General features: G+C 41.0%; 1 pseudogene; it reads left to right on the plus strand.

Moving 5' to 3' along the window:
• Positions 1 to 288: 288 nt before the first annotated feature.
• LOC129531723 (ribosome biogenesis protein BMS1 homolog) overlaps positions 289 to 20,760 on the plus strand; it is a 28,764-nt pseudogene continuing 8,292 nt past the window's right edge.

The following is a 20,760-nucleotide window of genomic DNA, read 5'->3' on the forward strand; positions in this document are numbered from 1 at the left end:
CAGGGTCTGGGAGCATCTGGGTGAGGGACATGTCTGTTATTTTTATTCTAGCTTGTGTTCCCAGCCAGCTTAAGGAATAGCAGCTAACTGTAATGCAGATGTAACAATTTCCTGTAGCAGTACCATGTTATTCAGAGACAAAGGTTATGTTGTGTTTTGTTTTGTTTTATTGATAATGATAACAGACTTTTGCTAAGATTTTTGTTTAAATAGAACTTTAAAAAATGTAATGTTTAAAGAAAAGACAGTCATAAACATACACAAAATTTTTTCTTCTGTAAATTTAAGAATGAAGATATAGAGAAACAAGGAAGAAATTGACCCCGACGAAGAAGAAAGTGCCAAGAAAAAGCATTTGGATAAGAAGAGAAAATTGAAGGAGATGTTTGATGCGGAATATGATGAAGGAGAAAGCACATATTTTGATGATCTTAAAGGAAAAATGCAGAAAGAAGCACAGGTGAGAAACCTCAGTTCCTCTCAGCCCCTTGTCAAGACTATCACATAGTGCAGGAATCCCTGACTTTCTTTGGGTCCCTGCTTCCTATCCTGCTTCTGTGCCTTTCATTTGGACTCCTGGGTAGATGCATGTGAGTGTGTTTATTCATGCAGTGAGCTCATTGTTTCTACAGTCAGAAGATCACCAGAAAAAGATCCATACCTATTTTGTAACAAGAATTAGGAAACCGAAATGACTGAGACATGGTCTCTACTTTTGAGACTTTTACAGTGTAGTGATCTGAGACAGTGTGTTCATTTCAGCGCAAGCCAATGCTGCCTATTCCGATCGCTGCTCCCTGATTTGAATGGCAGGTGATCAGTGGCCCGTGTGGCTTATGGACACACCAGAGCTCCCAGGGGAAGTGCTCTGAAAACTCATCCTGGTCAGAGTTCAGAAGGACATGTGGAGTATAAGGTCAGATGCGGAGATAAAGGGAGATGGTGTGGCCCTCCTGCCTGGGGGTGCTGAGCAGGTTGCTGGAGGCGGTGATGTCACTCTGAAGGAGACAGACACAGAAACGTGTGTACAGTTGATGGTGAGCATCTGAGTTGCATCTTGTTAGTGAGGCCAGGAGTGCCTGTGTAAGCTGGAACAGATTAGGTATATGATTTGTGAAACGGAGTTTCATCCTAGATCTTCATCTAGTCAAAGGACTGTTTCCTGATTAGGCATTAGCTTAGTGGTTGCTAGTCTGTGTTGACCTTTGAAAGGCATGACTAGGCTAACTCTGAAGTTTTTGCTTCACACCATTTACAATTTAAAATTACCTAGAGCCTTGTGGGCCATTGGAAAAGACTGAATGTTTCACTCTGAAATGGGAGTCCTTGGAGGGTTTTGAGCAGAGGAGAGACATTCAGGTAATCAGATCACTCTGCCAAGACATCAGTCTGGTAGAGATCAGCCTGGTGGCACAAACCAGAGGGCTGGCAGTGGAGATGAGACAAAGAGTCAAACCCGGATAGAGTTTATTTGGAAGCTGGGTCAGTAGGATTTCCTGGTGGACTGAATGTGGGGTGTGTGAGAGGAAATGAGGATGGTGACTGGAAGTTCCTGGAAGGGTGGGTTGTTACAGGTTAGATAGGAAACTGTCTGCAGATGCAGTTTTGGGAAGATGATGTTTGGTTCGGCTGGGTATCATGCAGACAAGTGGAGTGTCAAGTCTGGAGAGACAGGTCTGGCCAGGGACTTAGATGTACAGCCCTCAGCACGTAGATGCCACTTAACTCTGTGAGGTGGTCAGGGAGTGAGTGCAGAGTGACTGGGAGGAGCAAGACTGGCATGGGCGAGATGGGGCGATTGCGGCCGTGAGGCCTGAGCAGTGCCTAGGAGGGAGAGGGAGAAGCAGTGTGAGCATGCAGGCATGCAGGAGTCCAGTTGTACACAGAGGCGAAGCACTGTTCAGATCCCGCTGCAGTGTTAACTACAGTAAAGGCAGAGTTGACCACTGGAGGAGTCCTTCAGCCTGGAGGCCTTCAGCGATCTTGGCAAGCACCAATTTTCATGGATGTAGGAGAATGGGAGCAGAGGAACTGGAGGCTGCAACTGTGGAAAACTTTTGTGGGGTTTTGCTGCAGAGAGAAGCAGAGAAATGAAGCAGTTTTTGGTGGAAGAAGTGGAATCAAAAGGTTTTGAGATAAGAGAGAGAACAGAGGGAAGAGCTGTTGGAATAAAGTCCAGGAAGAGTGGATGGTGTCTAGTGAGCAAGTGATGTGTGGCCCTGAGTAGAGGCATGGACAAATCATCTGTGCCTGAGCTGCCCGTAGAACTTTCTGTGATCATGGAGATGCACATCTGTGCTTCCCAATATTGTAACACTGGCTGCAAGTTGATATGGACCACTTCCAGTGTGACTAGTGTGATTGAGGAACTGCATTTTAAATATTATGTAATTGTAATTAATTTTCATTGAAATAGCCACACATAGCTCCTCTATGGGCCAGGTCAGAGCTCTGATAAGGCTGGATATGGGAGGAAACCCTGGTAGAGGGTTGACCGTAGAGGTTCTTTTGGTTTTGGAGTGAATCAGGAAACAGCCATCAGCTGAGTGAAGGTGAGGGTGGTGGTGGGTGTTTGAAGACAAGGGAAAAGTGTGAAAGAATTATTTGGAAAGGAAGGAAAGAAAGTGTGGACTGGGGATGTTTCCAATGTTCGAGCACGCAGGGCTCCACAGTTATCTACATTTGCTGTCCCTTGGAGCAGGAGAGAAGAAAATGGTTGGGACATATTCTGAACAGACTGTAGAGGTAAAATGTGTAGGTTTTTTTTGTTTTTTTGTTTTTTGAGATGGAATCTCGCTCTATTGCCCAGGCTGGAGTGCAGTGGCACGATCTTGACTCATTGCAACCTCCGTCTCCCAGGTTCAAGCGATTCTCTCACCTCTGCCTCCTGAGTAGTTGGGACTACAGGCACGCACCACCATGCCCAGCTGATTTTGGTATTTTTAGTAGAGACGGGGTTTCACCATGTTGGCGAGGCTGGTTTCAAACTCCTGACCTCATGTGATCTGCCCGCCTCAGCCTCCGAAAGTGCTGGGATTACAGGCATGAGCCACTGTACCCGGCAAATGTGTAGTATTTTTAATAGGATAAAGCCTACATAATTCTGTCCACAGTTCCTTTACTTAGAAATTGCTTATTTGTTCATGTTAATCCTATGTTTATTACAAATAACAGCATACAGGTTTTTCCCCCCGACCCCGTCATGTACAGCTGGATTACGTAGAATTTGAAGATCAAGATGATAAAGCCAGAGTTCAGTATGATGGTTTTCGACCTGGGATGTACGTCCGCGTTGAGATTGAAAATGTTCCCTGTGAATTTGTGCAGAACTTTGACCCCCATTACCCCATGATCCTGGGTGGCTTGGGCAACAGCGAGGGAAATGTTGGACACGTGCAGGTGGGTCCCTTTGCTGCATATTTGGTGCCTGAGGCTCTGTGGATTTCCCCTGCATCAATCATCTTACCCTCTCATCCCCCTCAGATGTGTCTGAAGAAACATCGCTGGTATAAGAAAATCCTCAAGTCCCAAGATCCAGTCATATTTTCTGTAGGGTGGAGGAGGTTTCAGACCATCCTGCTCTATTATATTGAAGACCACAATGGAAGACAAAGGCTTCTAAAGTATACCCCACAGCACATGCATTGTGGAGCAGCCTTTTGGGGTAAAATATGATTACAATAACTTGCCTATTGCCGAGATTAAACTTTACAGGCTGCGTTATTTTAGCTTTGTGCTTTTCCTTTCATAAAATTCCACTCCTAAGATGTTTCTGTTTTCTGGGAGCGGGGAGGTGGTTTGGAGTATATATGTAAATCTATATCCAAATCTAAATGTCCATATCCAGTATGTTAAACTAGAATCTAAAATTTCTGGTTTGCTATATTTCTTTTTTTCCTTTTCCTTTAAGACCCTATCACTCCACAGGGAACTGGTTTCTTGGCAATACAGTCTGTCAGTGGCATAATGGTAACTATCTTGGACGATTTCTTTTACAGATTGGTTTGAGAAATATATCCTGAATGTGGGTTATTATGTACATGAGACTTTAAGTTGAAAATTACTCATTTTTATTATTATAAAGTAAATTTCCCTTTGCTTTTAATCTTCGTACATCCTTTTCAGTAGGGTGTGGGATTAGAGGAGGGGAGGTGGAAGAATTATAATGGTACATTTCCTATTTTTGTGCATCTTTTGCATTTATTTATCTAAGCAAGTATTTAAGCAGTGCTCACCATGTGCTAAGCACTATATGAAGTTATGAGGAGCCATCAGAGACCACCCAGACACAAGACTCCCTGCAGCTGTGCTGGGGTAGCAGTCTGTTCACTCCATTTTCATTTGACGAGTCAGTCAGGCAGGGCAGGGTTTACTGGTCCCATTTAACAGAGAAGAAAGCAGAATAATGAGCAGATGGAATCTTCCCTGGAGGTCCAAATTTTAATTTCCTAAACATTGCAACTGTATTTTTCTTCTCCATTTCGTTCCAAATAAATCATTATAGTAAAATTACATTCCTCTGAAATCACTCTCAGGAAAGTACTCAAGTAGCCTTTTTTTTCTTTTTTTCTTTTTTCTTTTTTTTTTGAGACAGAGTCGCACTCTGTCGTCCAGGTTGGAGTGCAGTGGCACGATCTTGGCTCGCTGCAACCTCTGCCTCCTGGATTTAAGCGGTTCTCCTGCCTCAGCCTCCCGAGTAGCTGGGATTACAGGTGTGCACCATCATGCCAAGCTAATTTTTGTATTTTTAGTAGAGACGGAATTTCGCCATGTTGGCCAGACTGGTTTCAAACTTCTGACCTCAGGTGATCCACCTGCCTTGGCCTCCCAAAGTGCTGGGATTACAGGTATGAGCCACTGTGCCTGGCCTCAAGTCACCCTTGTTAGTTTGGCTTACCAACTTTAAGGTTTTGGATTGCTTTTGTCAAACCACTGGGTTGCAAGTTCAGATGGTCTCTCTTGTTTTTCTTAGCTAATTGTAAGTAAAATTCACTTTGATAATTTATTGTGTCACATAGAATTGAAGTTTTTGTCTTGCTAATATTATTCCTATTTTCAAATTTTGGGGCTCCTGTTAGCCTGATTTTCAGATAACTGCCACAGGAGTTGTCCTTGATCTGGATAAATCCATAAAAATTGTGAAGAAATTAAAGCTGACTGGTTTTCCATATGAAATTTTCAAGAACACTTCATTTACTAAGGTCTGTATATCTATATATTCTCATATTTATAAATGTCCATATTGTTTGAGAAAAGGAATGAAATACCTCTAAAATGTGGGCCTCATATTTTTAGAAAAGTGTTTAAAATCTTTTATAAACTTCATATTTTGTTTGCTCCTTTATATTCTGTATTACTTAAATATGTTCAAAAAAGCAGTGGTAAACAGCTATTTAGGAATTGAGGCTGTTCCTCCTGACTTCCATGTGAGACTGCCACAGAACTCATATTGAAAATATGTCATTTTATCCTCTAGGTTTTTGTTTCCTACTTTTTAAATTGGTGTTAAGAAAGGGAAAAAAATCACAAGTTTGTCTAACTGAGTAGAAAAATCGACAAAGCATTTGCAGATAACTTGGCAAGGGTACAGAGAAACGGATGTACTGTTTTACAGTATTTGGGGAGGGTGGTTTGAGCAGCATTTATTGACAATTTCATTAGTGGGGATGTTTCTATTGAAAACACAGAGTTAGGAAGTCATAAAATGTTCTTACAATATAAGGTAATAATACCACCGGCGTTTATCTTATGTTTTCATGTTCTAAGTGCATGCATCTGAGTAAAAGGATCTGGGCTGCAGTCCAGTCTGAGAGATGCCAGCAAAGGCTTCCTAGGCCAATTCAGTCCAGTAAATCCCTCTTTGATCTTCTCTTCCACACAGACAGCGGTGATGAGCATGCCCGTGAACTCACATGATTATTTTGGGGAAAATGAAAGAGTTGTATTCTTTTTGAGGTAGTAATTCCACTTTCAGGGGCAAATACATTTTGGTTATTTTATCACCCTTCAGTGAGTTGTTTTTGTTCTTTAATCAAGGATGTATGTTTGAAGTAAGAAGTAAAGCATAAAGTATATGATTTTGTGTGTTTGTGTGTTTTTATCTGGCTATACCTGTAGGGAATGTTTAATTCTGTCTTGGAAGTGGCCAAATTTGAAGATGCTGTGATTCGAACTGGCAGTGGGATAAGGGGGCAGATCAAGAGAGCACTCTGAGCTCCAGAAGGAGCTTTCCAGGCTAGCTTTGAGGATAAGCTGCGGATGAGCGGTGAGTGTCTTCAGTAGTGTTCAGGGCAGGGTGTTACCATTCATGCTTGACTTCTAGCCAGTGTGACGAGAGGCTGGAGTCAGGTCTCCAGAGAGTTGAGCAGCTCCAGCCTTAGATCTCCCAGTCTTATGCGGTGTGCCCATTCGCCTGGTGTCTGCAGTCCCCTGGCCACACCCAGTAACAGTTCTGTGATCTATGAGAATAGTTTCCTTAGCGAGCTTTCCCTTCAAATACTTTGCAGCCAGGTAGAGAAGTTTGGAGTGAAGGTTTTGTTCTTTGTTTCTTCACAATATGGATATGAATCTTCTTTTGAAAATGTTAAAGTAAATTACCTCTTTTCAGATATTGTCTTCATGCGAACTTGGTATCCTGTTTCCATCCCAGCCTTCTATAACCCAGTAACATCTTTGTTGAAACCAGTGGGTGAGAAAGACACCTGGTCAGGATTGTGGACCACGGGCCACCTCGGGCTCGCCCATGGTGTCAGACTAAAGACAAACAAGGACTGTCTGTATAAGGTACTGGTCGTGTGTGTGTTAGTGGAGATGAAGCCTGTGCTCTACAGGCAGGGAGTCACACAGACACTTTTCTATAATTTCTTACGTACTTTGAATGTTCAAGTATAAAGTCTAACATTAAATTTGATTGAACAATTGTATATTTGTGGGATATTTTGGAATGGAACACCAAAAAATGGTAATAGTGGTTCTTTCTGGATTGAAGACAAACTTTTCTTTTTTAAAATAAATTTTATTTTATGTATTTGAGGTTGACAACATGATCTTAAAGGATACATATAGATAGTAAACTGGTTACTATAGTGAAGCAAATTAACATAGCTACCATCTCACATAGTTAGATTTTTGTTTGTGTGACAGGAACAACTAAAATTTACTTATTTAACAAAAATCCCAAAGACAATATATTTTTATTAACTATAGCCCTCATGATGTACACTAGATCTCTAACTTGTTCATCCTACATGTCTGCTACTTTGTATTATTTTAATGTACATCTCCCCATTTCCTATTGGTCATTTCCTATTTGGCCCATTTTTCAACTGGGTTGTTTTTCTGCTATTAAGTTGTAAGAGTTCTTTACTGATTTTTGGATATTAACACTTTATCAGATATGTGGTTTGCAAATATTTCTTCCAGTCTGTAGGTTCCCCTTTCATTTTGTTGGTTGTTCCTTTGCTGTGCAGAAGCTTTTTAGTTTGATGCAGTCCTCCTTGTTTATGTTTACATTTGTAGCCTGGCTTGTGGTGCGATATCCAAAAAATTATTGCTAAGGCCAATGTCAAGAGGCTTTCCCCCTATGTTTTCTTCTAGGAGTTTTATGGTTTCAGGTCTTATTTGGGTCTTTGGTCTTGTATCTGTTTTGAGTTGATTTTTGTGTATGGTGTATGATCAGGGTCCAATTTTATTCTTTTGCATGTGAAAATCCTATTATTGAAGAAACTATCTTTTTTACCATTGTGTTGTCTTGTTGGCCCTTGTCAAAAATTAGTTGACAGTATATGTTTGGATTTATTTCAAAGGTCTCTGTTCTGTTCCATTGGTCTATTTTTTTGTTTTTGTGCCAGCACCATACTGTTTTGATTACTATAGCTTTGTAATACAATTTTAAATCAAGAGGTGTGATGCCTCCAACTTTTTCTTTCACAGTTATCTGTTGGCTGTTTGGGGTTTTTTGTGGTTCCATATGAGTTTCAGGATTGTTTTTCCTTTTCTTTCTTTTTTTTTTTTTGAGGCGGAGTCTCACTCTGTCATCCAAGCTGGAGTGCAGTGGCATAATCTCAGCTCACTAAAACCTCTGCCTCCTGGATTCAAGCAATTCTTCCGCCTCAGCCTCCCAGGTAGCTGGGACTACAGGCACATGCCACTATGCCCGGCCAATTTTTGTAGTTTTAGTAGAGACAGGGTTTCACTATGTTGGCTGGGCTGGTCTCCAACTCCTGACCTTGTGATCCGCCCGCTGTGGTCTCCCAAAGTGCTGGAATTACAGGCGTGAGCCACTGTGCCTGGCCAGGATTGTTTTATTCTGTTCTGTGAAGAATGTCATCAGAACTTTGATGAGGATTGTGTTAAATCTGTATATTTGCTTTGGGTAGTGTGAACATTTTAACAATGTTAATTCTTCTGATCCATAAACATAGGATGTCTTTTCATTTGTTCATGTCTAAATTTCTTTCATCAATGTTTTATGGTTTTCAAGTGTACACATCTCTCACCTTCTTGGTTAAATGTATTCCTAAGTTTTTGTTTTTCTTTGATGCTATCGTAAATGAGATTATTTTCTTGATTGCTTCATCAGCTAGGTTATTTGTACATAGAAATGCAACTGATTTTTATATGTTGAGTTTATACCTTGCAGCTTAACTGAATTGATTTAGTAGTTCTCACAGTTTTTTGTGGAATCTTTGGAGTTTTTTACATAAAGGATCTTGTCATCTGCAAATGGAGATAATTTTACTTCTTTAATTTAGTTGCCTTTTTTTCTCATCTGATTGCTCTTGCAAGTACTCTACTGAATAAAAGTGATGAGGCTGGCCATCCCTATCTTGTACTCAATCTTAGTGGAAAAGCTTTAGTTGTTCCCCACTAACTATGATTAGACTGTGGGTTTTTCATAAATGGTCTTTATTATGTTGAGGAACTTTCCTTCTATACATAAACTATTAAGAGGTTTTATCAAGAAAGGTTGCTAAACTTTGTTAAATGCTTTTACTGCATCAATTGAGGTGACCATGTCGTTTTATCTTTCATTTTGTTAATGTGATATATCACATTGATTGATTTACATATTTTAAACCAGCCTTGCATGCCAGGGATAAATCCCACTTAAACACGATGTATAATGTTTTTGATGTGTTGTTGAATTCTATTTGCTAAAATTTTTTTAGGATGTTTGCATCAGTATTTAATTTATTGGAGAAGTTGACCTGTAGTTTTTGTTTGTTTGGTGTGTGTGTGTGTGTGTGTGTGTGTGTGTGTGTGTGTGTGTGTGTTTTGGTTTGGCTTAGGTATTAAGGTGATACTGGCCTGGTAAAATGTGTTTGGAATTACTTCCTCTCACTCTGTTTTTGCGAAGAGTTTAAGAAGTAATCTCCCAGGGGATGGGAGTGACTCTGGACATGGGAGTGACATGATAGTGACTCTGGACCCTGCAGTGGTGGGACACAGCAGCGTCTCAGTCTCTGTAAGGCCAGGCACAGCATGAGCAAGGACCCCAGAATGGTGGAGCACTACTGTGGCTTGGGCCCTCGGGGGCAGGGACCAGTGCAGCAACTACTTCTCTCCGTGTGGAGGCAGGTGCCTGGGCAACTCAGATTCTCCAGGGCTAGTCCAGTTCCAAGGAAGCAGGGTTCTACAGTTGTTTGTCCTGAAGGGCAAGGTACCCCAGTTCAGCTAATGCCATTTTCCTGGGATATAGGGGTGCCATGTTGGCTCATCCCTGGCAGGTGTGGCTGCTCAGTTCAGCCAAGTCACTGATTCCCTGTGAAGCAGGGCAGTGCTTCAGCTCTCGTGCAGTGGGGTGTGTGACTGCTCAGACTGGCCAAGGCACTGACTCCCTGGAAAGCAGGGCACCAAGTCAGCTCAGGCTCCAAGGGGCAGGGCGCAATGGCAGCTGGGAGGGGAGGGGCACAGCAGCATGGCCCCACAGGTGGGGTGTATGCTGTGATGTGGACATCATTTGTTCCCACCAGCCATTTGAAATTTCATCCATTTGAAATTTGATTCCAAATGTGGTGGTGTGGGAGGTGGGCCTAGTGGGAGTTATTTGGGTCACAGGGCAGATCCTTTATGAATAGATTAATGCCTTTTCATGGGACTGGATTAGTTACCAGGAGTGGATAGTTATCAGAGTGAGTTCAGCTTTCTAGACTCTTGTATTTCCTCTCTTGCCATGTGAGACCCTTGCATACACCTGTTTTGCCTTCCACTTTCCCCATGAGATGAAGCAGCATAAGACCCTCGCCAGTTGTGCTGCCCGATCTCGGACTTTTCAGACACAAGCAGGGTGAGCCAAATAAACCTTTTTTATAAAATAAGTTAGCTTGAGTCTCAAGTATTGTGTTACAGCCACACTAAATGGCCTAAGACAGTGTAACAGCGGCTCGGGGGTAGTGGGCCACTAGATGGGTGTGATATAGAGCAACAAAGCCTGAGGATGGAAGAAGGGTGCGGTGGCTGCTCCCCCTGGGTGGGACATGCTCCTGAAGTGGTCCAGGTCCAGGAGGGCACATTGCAGCAGCAGCTGGTCCATGGGGGTGGGGCACAATGTCAGTTCCTTCTCTGAGGGGAGTGCTGGGGCTACTGGGCCCCTCTTGCTTCCTTATCCCTGCAGGGAGACATCCCCTCTGCTTCAGGCTGATGCCTCTGGGGGAATGGGTGGTGGGGGCCAGATGTTTCCTTCCCTCCTTTATGTGGCTGTCCTGTTTTCCGGGCTCTACTGGATTTCTGCTACTCCTTGATGCACTCTGGGGCTCTCCTTTAGTGACTTTCATCAAAATATAGCTGTTTGCTGCTTTGGCTGTCTTTGTCAGGGGATGAGTGCAAGGGGCTATTGATCAGCCCCTTGCTGGCATCACTCCCTCTTAAACTTTTCACTGGATACTCTTTTGAACTATTTTTTCCCCCACCATATACATGTATTTTTTAAACATTTATGTGCTAATTTCTACTGAAGCAATGTGGATTTTTCTGAAAGTTTTAATGTTTTAATAAGCTTTTTATTGAAATGTTAATGTACATACAGAAGAGTGCCCGAATCATAAGTGTGCATCTAGATGAACTGTAGCACACCAGGCTGCCACGCCCTGGACCAAGCAGTAGCCTTGACCTGTGGCCTCTCCCAGGCACTGCTGCCCCAACCCACAAAATAGCTACTTTCCCAGTTCCTGATGTAGATTTGTTCTGCCTGGTTTTGACTTCTATGAAATACAGCACATTCTATTTAGCCTGGCTTCTTTGGTTCAGTATTACAGAACACATCCATGTTCTTGTCTATGGCAGACATTGATTTATCATCATTGTTGAGTTCCATTATATGACTGTGTCACCATTTTTCCATTGATGAGTAAAATGATTTCCTATTTTTGGCTGTTATCCCACAGCCCTGAACACTAGGTCTGGATATGGGACTTGCAGGTATGCAGGGGCACACACACTTCTGCTGGAGGATCCCTGGGTGGGGTGGAGACTCCAGGGCACCTGTGCTCTGCTTCAGTGTGGAGGCTTCTGTGTTGTGTTCTGGGAGCACAGTGGCTTGGCCTCCGCCACCAGCAGCAGCTTAAAGAGTTCCTGCTGTTCCACATGCTTGCCAACAATTGGCCTCTTCAGTTTTTTTTTTTTTTTTTAGGTTTTCAGTGCCTGCCTGGACTTGTGTTTTCATTTAGATTTTGGTTTCTTAGAACTTTCGTTATTCTCTTCACAGCTTAACAGTGCATTTGAAAAGATTTGTTTTCATGTGGAGTATTCAGTTTTGTAATAAGAGGGTTGTTCAAGGCATCAGTCTGCCACTCTGCTAGAAACAGAATTCTCCCAGGCATTTTTTTTTATATAAAGTAGTTAATGAAATTTTGAACCATCCTACATGAATTTTTATTAAAATACACTTCAGGATGTGGTGCCCATTATCCATTCTACTCTTTTGTAACAAGTAGATTTCTCTGAATTCTTGAATTTGAAAACAATTGGGCTTCCTAAACAGAGAATATGGAATATTGGGACGATGTCTTTAATAATACATTTCAAGATAGGAGAAACTTTTTCTATATAGTTAACTTTAATAAAAGCCTAGGGCAAAACTTTCAATATATTAACAGTATTTATGAGGCAGTTAAGAATTTGGGTCATCTCCGTCTCCACTAAAAATACAAAAAATTAGCCAAGTGTGGCAGCGGGCGCCTGTAGTCCCTGCTACTTGGGAGGCTGAGGCAGGAGAATGGTGTGAACCCGGGAGGCGGAGGTTGCAGTGAGCCGAGATCATGCCACTGCACTTTAGCCTGGGCAACAGAGCGAGACTCTGTATCAAAAAAAAAAAAAAGAATTTGGGTTATCTCAATTAAACATAGAATTTAAGATTACATTGAAAATTCAGTACAGAGTATTTTGCCTTCATCTGTTGTTTGAGTCTCCCTTCTTTCAGCCATCGTTCCATCAGAAATAGAATGCCAAGTTAAACTTCTTAATTAGAATCAGGAATCAGGACTCTTTGGCTGCTGATTGAAGGAAGAACTGTCCTTAAATCCAGAGTGGGCCGGGCATGGTGGCTCATGCCTGTAATCCTAGCACTTTGGGAGGCCAAGGCAGGTGGATCACCTGAGGTCAGGAGTTCAAGAGCAGCATGACCAACATGGTGAAACCCCATCTCTACTGAAAATACAAAAATTAGCCGGGCGTGGTGGTGTGTGGCTATAGTGCCAGATACTTGGGAGGCTGAGATAGGAGAATTGCTTGAACCTGGGAGGTGGAGGTTGTGTGAGCCAAGATCGCACCACTGCACTGTAGCCTGGGCGACAGGGCGAGACTCCATCTCAAAAAAAAAAAAAAAAAAAATCCAGAGTGGTTGGTAGTCAAGACAAAAAGCTAGATTATTTTTGTTAGTCTGGGAACTAAAAAAAATAGTTGTAACTTTGAAGCCTTTTTATGGATCAACATGAAGATTGAGGGCCTCAAATAGAAAGGGCATCCTGGTGGCAAAGGATAATCATTACCAGACTGCAAGAGTACTTTCAATGGCAAGAAAGCAGCAACAGAATCAATGAAAACAAAGCAATGATTAGAATGCCCTTTCCCCTTCTCCTCCTGACTTGTAGACACTGATTGTCTTCCTTGGACTTAGGGAACCCTTTAAGTTCTTGAAAAATTCAATGATCAGGCTATAGTAGATGGTCCCCAGTACACAGCACAAGATTTTTTGATAAACTGGACATTCTGAGACCCAAATAACTAATTAGAAAAATTAAACATGTGAAACTGCTTTATCCTATGCATAGGGGTTATACTGGAAATAAAATGTACAACATTGGAATCCCTAAGGAGAAAAGTCCTAAAAGTTTCAGTATCAAGAATCCCGCACCTGCTGCTACTTATCTAGCCTTTTGCTTGATTTCTGGTTGATGAAGTTGCACAACTCTTGAAAACTAAAAACCTTGAAAATTTGTCACTTGAAAACTACTTGAACCAAACTGTGAAATCTCACCTGATATATAAGATGCAATTGTTACAATTATTTTAAACTTCAATTTAGTGTTCTGCTCTATCAAAGGAAAGTCTCAACTCTGTTAGTTGAGTACACACATCCTAAACAAGTTTCTGAGAATGCTTCTGTCTCGTTTTTATGGGAAGATATTTCCTTTTTCACCATACACCTCAATGCACTCCAAATGTGCACTTCCAGATACTACAAAAAGAGTGTTTCAAACCTGCTCTATGAAAGGGAATGTTCAACTCTGTGACTTGAATTGAAACATCACAGAGATGTTTCTGAGAATGCTTCTGTCTAGATTTTATATGAAGATATTCCCGTTTCCAACGAAATCTTCAAAGCTATCCAAATATCCACTTGCAGATTCTACAAAAAGAGTGTCTCTAGTTTGATTTCTAGAACTAGAAACACTCTTTTTGTAGAATCTGCAAGTGGATATTTGGATAGCTTTGAGGATTTCATTGGAAACGGGAATATCTTCCTATAAAATCTAGACAGAAGCATTCTCAGAAATATCTCTGTGATGTTTGCATTCAAACTAGGACTCAGGATTAAGAATCTCACTCAAAACCGCTCAACTACATGGAAACTGAACAACCTGCTCCTGAATGACTACTGGGTACATAACGAAATGAAGGCAGAGATAAAGATGTTCTTTGAAACCAGTGAGAACAAAGACACAACATACCAGAATCTCTGGGACGCATTCAAAGCAGTGTGTAGAGGGAAATTTATAGCAATAAATGCCCACAAGAGAAAGCAGGAAAGATCCAAAATTGACACCCTAACATCACAATTAAAAGAACTAGAAAAGCAAGAGCAAACACATTCAAAAGCTAGCAGAAGGCAAGAAATAACTAAAATCAGAGAAGAACTGAAGGAAATAGAGACACAAAAAACCCTTCAAAAAATTAATGAATCCAGGAGCTGGTTTTTTGAAAGGATCAACAAAATTGATAGACCACTAGCAAGACTAATAAAGAAAAAAAGAGAGAAGAATCAAATAGACGCAATAAAAAATGATAAAGGGGATATCACCACCGATCCCACAGAAATACAAGCTACCATCAGAGAATACTACAAACACCTCTACGCAAGTAAACTAGAAAATCTAGAAGAAATGGATAAATTCCTCGACACATACACTCTCCCAAGACTAAACCAGGAAGAAGTTGAATCTCTGAATAGACCAATAACAGGATCTGAAATTGTGGCAATAATCAATAGCTTACCAACCAAAAAGAGTCCAGGACCAGATGGATTCACAGCTGAATTCTACCAGAGGTACAAGGAGGAACTGGTACCATTCCCTCTGAAACTATTCCAATCAATAGAAAAAGAGGGAATCCTCCCTAACTCATTTTATGAGGCCAGCATCATTCTGATTCCAAAGCCAGGCAGAGACACAACAAAAAAAGAGAATTTTAGACCAATATCTTGATGAACATTGATGCAAAAATCCTCAATAAAATACTGGCAAGCCGAATCCAGCAGCACATCAAAAAGCTTATCCACCATGATCAAGTGGGCTTCATCCCTGGGATGCAAGGCTGGTTCAATATATGCAAATCAATAAATGTAATCCAGCATATAAACAGAGCCAAAGACAAAAACCACATGATTATCTCAATAGATGCAGAAAAAGCCTTTGACAAAATTCAACAACCCTTCATGCTAAAAACTCTCAATAAATTAGGTATTGATGGGACGTATTTCAAAATAATAAGAGCTATCTATGACAAACCCACAGCCAATATCATACTGAATGGGCAAAAACTAGAAGCATTCCCTTTGAAAACTGGCACAAGACAGGGATGCCCTCTCTCACTGCTCCTATTCAACATAGTGTTGGAAGTTCTGGCCAGGGCAATTAGGCAGGAGAAGGAAATAAAGGGTATTCAATCAGAAAAAGAGGAAGTCAAATTGTCCCTGTTTGCAGACGACATGATTGTATATCTAGAAAACCCCATTGTCTCAGCCCAAAATCTTAAGCAGATAAGCAACTTCAGCAAAGTCTCAGGATACAAAATCAATGTACAAAAATCACAAGCATTCTTATACACCAACAACAGACAAACAGAGAGCCAAATCATGAGTGAACTCCCATTCACAATTGCTTCAAAGAGAATAAAATACCTAGGAATCCAACTTACAAGGGATGTGAAGGACCTCTTCAAGGAGAACTACAAACCACTGCTCAAGGAAATAAGAGAGGATACAAACAAATGGAAGAACATTCCATGCTCATGGGTAGGAAGAATCAATATCATGAAAATGGCCATACTGCCCAAGGTCATTTACAGATTCAATGCCATCCCCATCAAGCTACCAATGACTTTCTTCACAGAATTGGAAAAAACTACTTTCAAGTTCATATGGAACCAAAAAAGAGCCCACATCGCCAAGTCAATCCTAAGCCAAAAGAACAAAGCTGGAGGCATCACACTACCTGACTTCAAACTATACTACAAGGCTACAGTAACCAAAACAGCATGGTACTGGTACCAAAACAGAGATATAGATCAATGGAACAGAACAGAGCCCTCAGAAATAACGCCGCATACCTACAACTATCTGATCTTTGACAAACCTGAGAAAAACAAGCAATGGGGAAAGGATTCCCTATTTAATAAATGGTGCTGGGAAAACTGGCTAGCCATATGGAGAAAGCTGAAACTGGATCCCTTCCTTACACCTTATACAAAAATCAATTCAAGATGGATTAAAGATTTAAACGTTAGACCTAAAACCATAAAAACCCTAGAAGAAAACCTAGGCATTACCATTCAGGACATAGGCGTGGGCAAGGACTTCATGTCCAAAACACCAAAAGCAACGGCAACAAAAGCCAAAATTGACAAATGGGATCTAATTAAACTAAAGAGCTTCTGCACAGCAAAAGAAACTGCCATCAGAGTGAACAGGCAATCTACAACATGGGAGAAAATTTTCGCTACCTACTCATCTGACGAAGGGCTAACATCCAGAATCTACAATGAACTCAAACAAATTTACAAGAAAAAAACAAACAAACCCATCAAAAAGTGGGCAAAGGACATGAACAGACACTTCTCAAAAGAAGACATTTATGCAGCCAAAAAACACATGAAAAAATGCTCATCATCACTGGCCATCAGAGAAATGCAAATCAAAACCACTATGAGATATCATCTCACACCAGTTAGAATGGCAATCATTAAAAAGTCAGGAAACAACAGGTGCTGGAGAGGATGTGGAGAAATAGGAACACTTTTACACTGTTGGTGGGACTGTAAAATAGTTCAACCATTGTGGAAGTCAGTGTGGCGATTCCTCAGGGATCTAGAACTAGAAATACCATTTGACCCAGCCATCCCATTACTGGGTATATACCCAAAGGACTATAAATCATGCTGCTATAAAGACACATGCACACGTATGTTTATTGCGGCATTATTCACAATAGCAAAGACTTGGAACCAACCCAAATGTCCAACAATGATAGACTGGATTAAGAAAATGTGGCACATATACACCATGGAATACTATGCAGCCATAAAAAATGATGAGTTCATGTCCTTTGTAGGGACATGGATGAAATTGGAAACCATCATTCTCAGTAAACTATCACAAGAACAAAAAACCAAACACCGCATATTCTCACTCATAGGTGGGAATTGAACAATGAGATCACATGGACACAGGAAGGGGAATATCACACTCTGGGGACTGTTGTGGGGTGGGAGGAGGGCGGAGGGATAGCACTGGGAGATATACCTAATGCTAGATGACGGGTTAGTGGGTGCAGTGCACCAGCATGGCACATGTATACATATGTAACTAACCTGCACAATGTGCACATGTACCCTAAAACTTAAAGTATAATAATAATAAAAATCCTAAACAAATATGTCTGTTTCCAGCCAAGGAGTCTCCAGAATAGTTCCTGGAGCTCACACAGAGCTGAGAATTATTCATGTTCTCCCTAACTAAAGTGGAAAGACCTCCTAACACACGGGATACTGAGTAGGATTCTCAGCCTTATTAGTGAGGCCAAATTAACCCTACCGTAAAAGCTGCTCTGTCACCCTCAAAAGGATACAATTGATTCATGCTCCAGAACAAAGTCCAATGGTATTTAAAGGAATATAATAAAATTCAACAACCAACAAGGTAAAATTTGCAATATCCAGCACCGAAGTGCTCCCTTGGGCAGCAAGCACAGAAATAGGAAAATGTGGGTTACAACCGGATGGGAAACTAATTAGTAGAAACAAACCAATAAATAATAGAAATTATAGAATTAGAAGACAAGAATATTAAAACAGCTATTATGACTCACAGGTTCAAGAAGGTAGAGGAAAATGACCAGGATGAAGAGTGAAGTGGAAGTTTGTAAAATTTAAGCTCCAAATGGAATTTCTTGAAGTGAAAAATATAATATCTGAAATGAAACACATACACACAGATGGTAGTAATATGAGATTAGATTCTGAAGAAGGAAAAATCAGTGAACTTGAAGCTATAGCCTTAGAAACTATCCACAATGAAATATATGCTTACCATAGAGCAATCATACTACTGGGCCAAGAGAAATGAAATCATGTTCACAAGAGGACTTGAATATTTATAGCTTTGTTCATAATAACGAAGAACTAAAAATAAGCTAAACATCTATGAACTGATGAAGAGATAAGTAAGATGTGATATATCCATTCTTTTTATTATTCAGCAATAAAAGGAATGAACTACTGATACTTGCAGCAACGTGAGTAAATCTCAAAAGCATTATGTTGACTGAATTTACATGAAATTCTAGAAAAGGTAAAACTACAGTTATAGAAGGCAGATCAGTGGTTGCCTAGGGTGCAGAATGAGAGAGAGTAAATTGATTGCAAAGGGTGTAAGGGAACTTTCTGGGTTAGAAATGTTTTTATTAAAGTTGTGAAGATGATTATATAACTGTGTACATTTGTGAAAACTCTGTGTGTGTATGCTGGGGGGAGTATGGGTGTAGTTATAAAAGGACAGCATGAGGGGTCCTTGTAGCGATAGAACTCTTCAGTATCCTGACTATGGTATAAATACACCAACCTACACATGTGATGACATTGTATAGAACTAAATATACAGATACAAGTGAGTATCAGGGAAAACTACACAAGATCAGTGGGGTGTTATCAATGTCAATATCCAGGTTATGATGTTGTATTATCACAATCATTAGTGTTACATTAGTGTATCATTAGTGCTACAACTAGGGGAAAACTGGTTAAGGGTATATAGGATCTCTCTGTAATATTTCTTACAACTGCATGTGTAAGACAATTTTTACAATTATCTCAAAAAAATTTCACTGAAACTAGATTGTAGAAATAAAATTGCTAAATTTTATTGTATGTAAATTATTATTTCTCAGCAAAGCTGATTTTTAAAAAGCTCTATATGACACTCTAAAACAAAGTTATGTTTCTCTTTGTAACCTGCTCCTTCAAGTGAGCTTAAATAGGACTTTTGCTCCATTTATATGAAAAATTATAAATTAGGAGTATTTAGAAGTTTCATATGTCTTTTCCTAGCACACATTGAAAATGACTGATGAATTATTTGTGTTATCCAGTGATGACTGGAAAAGTTATGGGACACACCTAAAATTTCGTCCAGGGATTGAGGAAGTAATAAACTATACAGAACAGCAGGGGAAAGAATAAGCCTATTTTCTACATATAGACTATTGAACTTGGTCTGATTAACAAAACAGCTATGTTTTATTACATTATGGTAAAGTAATCTTACGACAATCCCTACTTTTTAGGACTTTTGGGGTCCTTTATTAATGGCCCAATATACCCCAATATAGTAGACATTTATCCTTTTTTTGACTGCTTATTATTGAACTCCCTTTCTGATGGGCATTTATTGTACCTAATACCTGCTTTCCTCACTTCTCTTGTTGCTAGGGCCTAGGCTCAGCCGTCAGTGCGGCTGCTTTGGTCAGGGCCTATTGATATAAAGAAGTAGGGGGTCTTGAAAATTCCGCTTCTGGCCATATACTGTGGCAACACTGAGTTTCCAGGGCCAGCAGAGCCAACAGCAGCAGCCAAGGCCACATGCCAGCTGTGCAGGTGGCACATCCAGGGTTCAATGGTAGGGACTGTGGTGAAAATCCTGGCTGCTGCTTGATCGTTCTTTTGTTTGCCTGTTTTCCAATCCTTGTTGAAATTCTTCCTGACAATGTCAGTGGGGTTGGGGTTGGAGGGGGACAGACAATAAACATGATAAATAAATAGTATATTCAAAAGTGAGAGATGCGGTGAAGAAAAATAAGCCCAAGTAAGGAAAATAAGGAGTGCTAAGGGGCTGAGATGGGGTGGTCTGGGCCTCGAGAAGTGACGTTGAGCAAAAACCAAAGGAGTTGAGGCAGGGGCCATGTGGTTATCTGGGGGCCTGCGGGAGCGAAGGTCCTGACATGGGGTGTCTGGAGGCCTGAAAGAATAGCCAAGACACCAGTGTGATCAGAGTAGAGTGAGTGACGGGGAGAGAGATAGGAGATAAGGTTAGAGAGGTGTCAGGGAGCCAGTCATGGTGGGCCTTCTTGGTGATTATAGAGACCTTGACGTTTACTCTCAGTGAAGTGACAGCCATGGAGGATTTTGAGCAAAATCATGCAATGCTCTGCCTTATGTTTTAAAAGCCTCACTCTCAGTGTCTATGGATAACAGGCTCTAGGCAGACTAGGGTAGGAGAGGGAAGACTAGATTAAAGACTATATAATGATATTCCAAGAAAAAGAAGGTAGTCACCTGGACTTGAGTGGTAGTAATGAAGGTGGTGAGAAGAGACTGGATCTGGATATATATTGAATGAAGAGCCAAGAGGATTTGCTGTCAGGAGTCCAAGTTGAGTCCAAGGTTGAGTCCAAGATGCAGCTGTCATTTACTGAGAGAGGGAGGACTGTGTAGCATGGTTTGGGGGATGACCAGGAGGTCAGCTTTGGACATCAGAAGTTTGAGACAACTCATAGTGCTATGGACGGAATTGTGTCCTACTCCCCCGCCCCTTCATATGTTGAAGCCCTAACTGCCAATGTGATGATATTTAGAGGTGGGGTTTTAAGAAGGTAATGAGGTTTAGAAGAAGTTATGAGGGTGAAGCCCTCATGATGGTTTTAGCGCCCATCTCAAAAGAGCTGCTAGAGAGCTTTTTCTCTCCTTCTCCCCACCACTTTTGGACACAGTGAGAAGGGGGCAGTCTGCAAGCCAAGAAGAGAGCCCTCAACAGAGCCTAACCATTCCAGTGCC

This window comes from Gorilla gorilla, chromosome 12 (assembly GCF_029281585.2).
Source record: "Gorilla gorilla gorilla isolate KB3781 chromosome 12, NHGRI_mGorGor1-v2.1_pri, whole genome shotgun sequence".
Taxonomy (NCBI): Eukaryota; Metazoa; Chordata; class Mammalia; order Primates; family Hominidae; genus Gorilla; species Gorilla gorilla.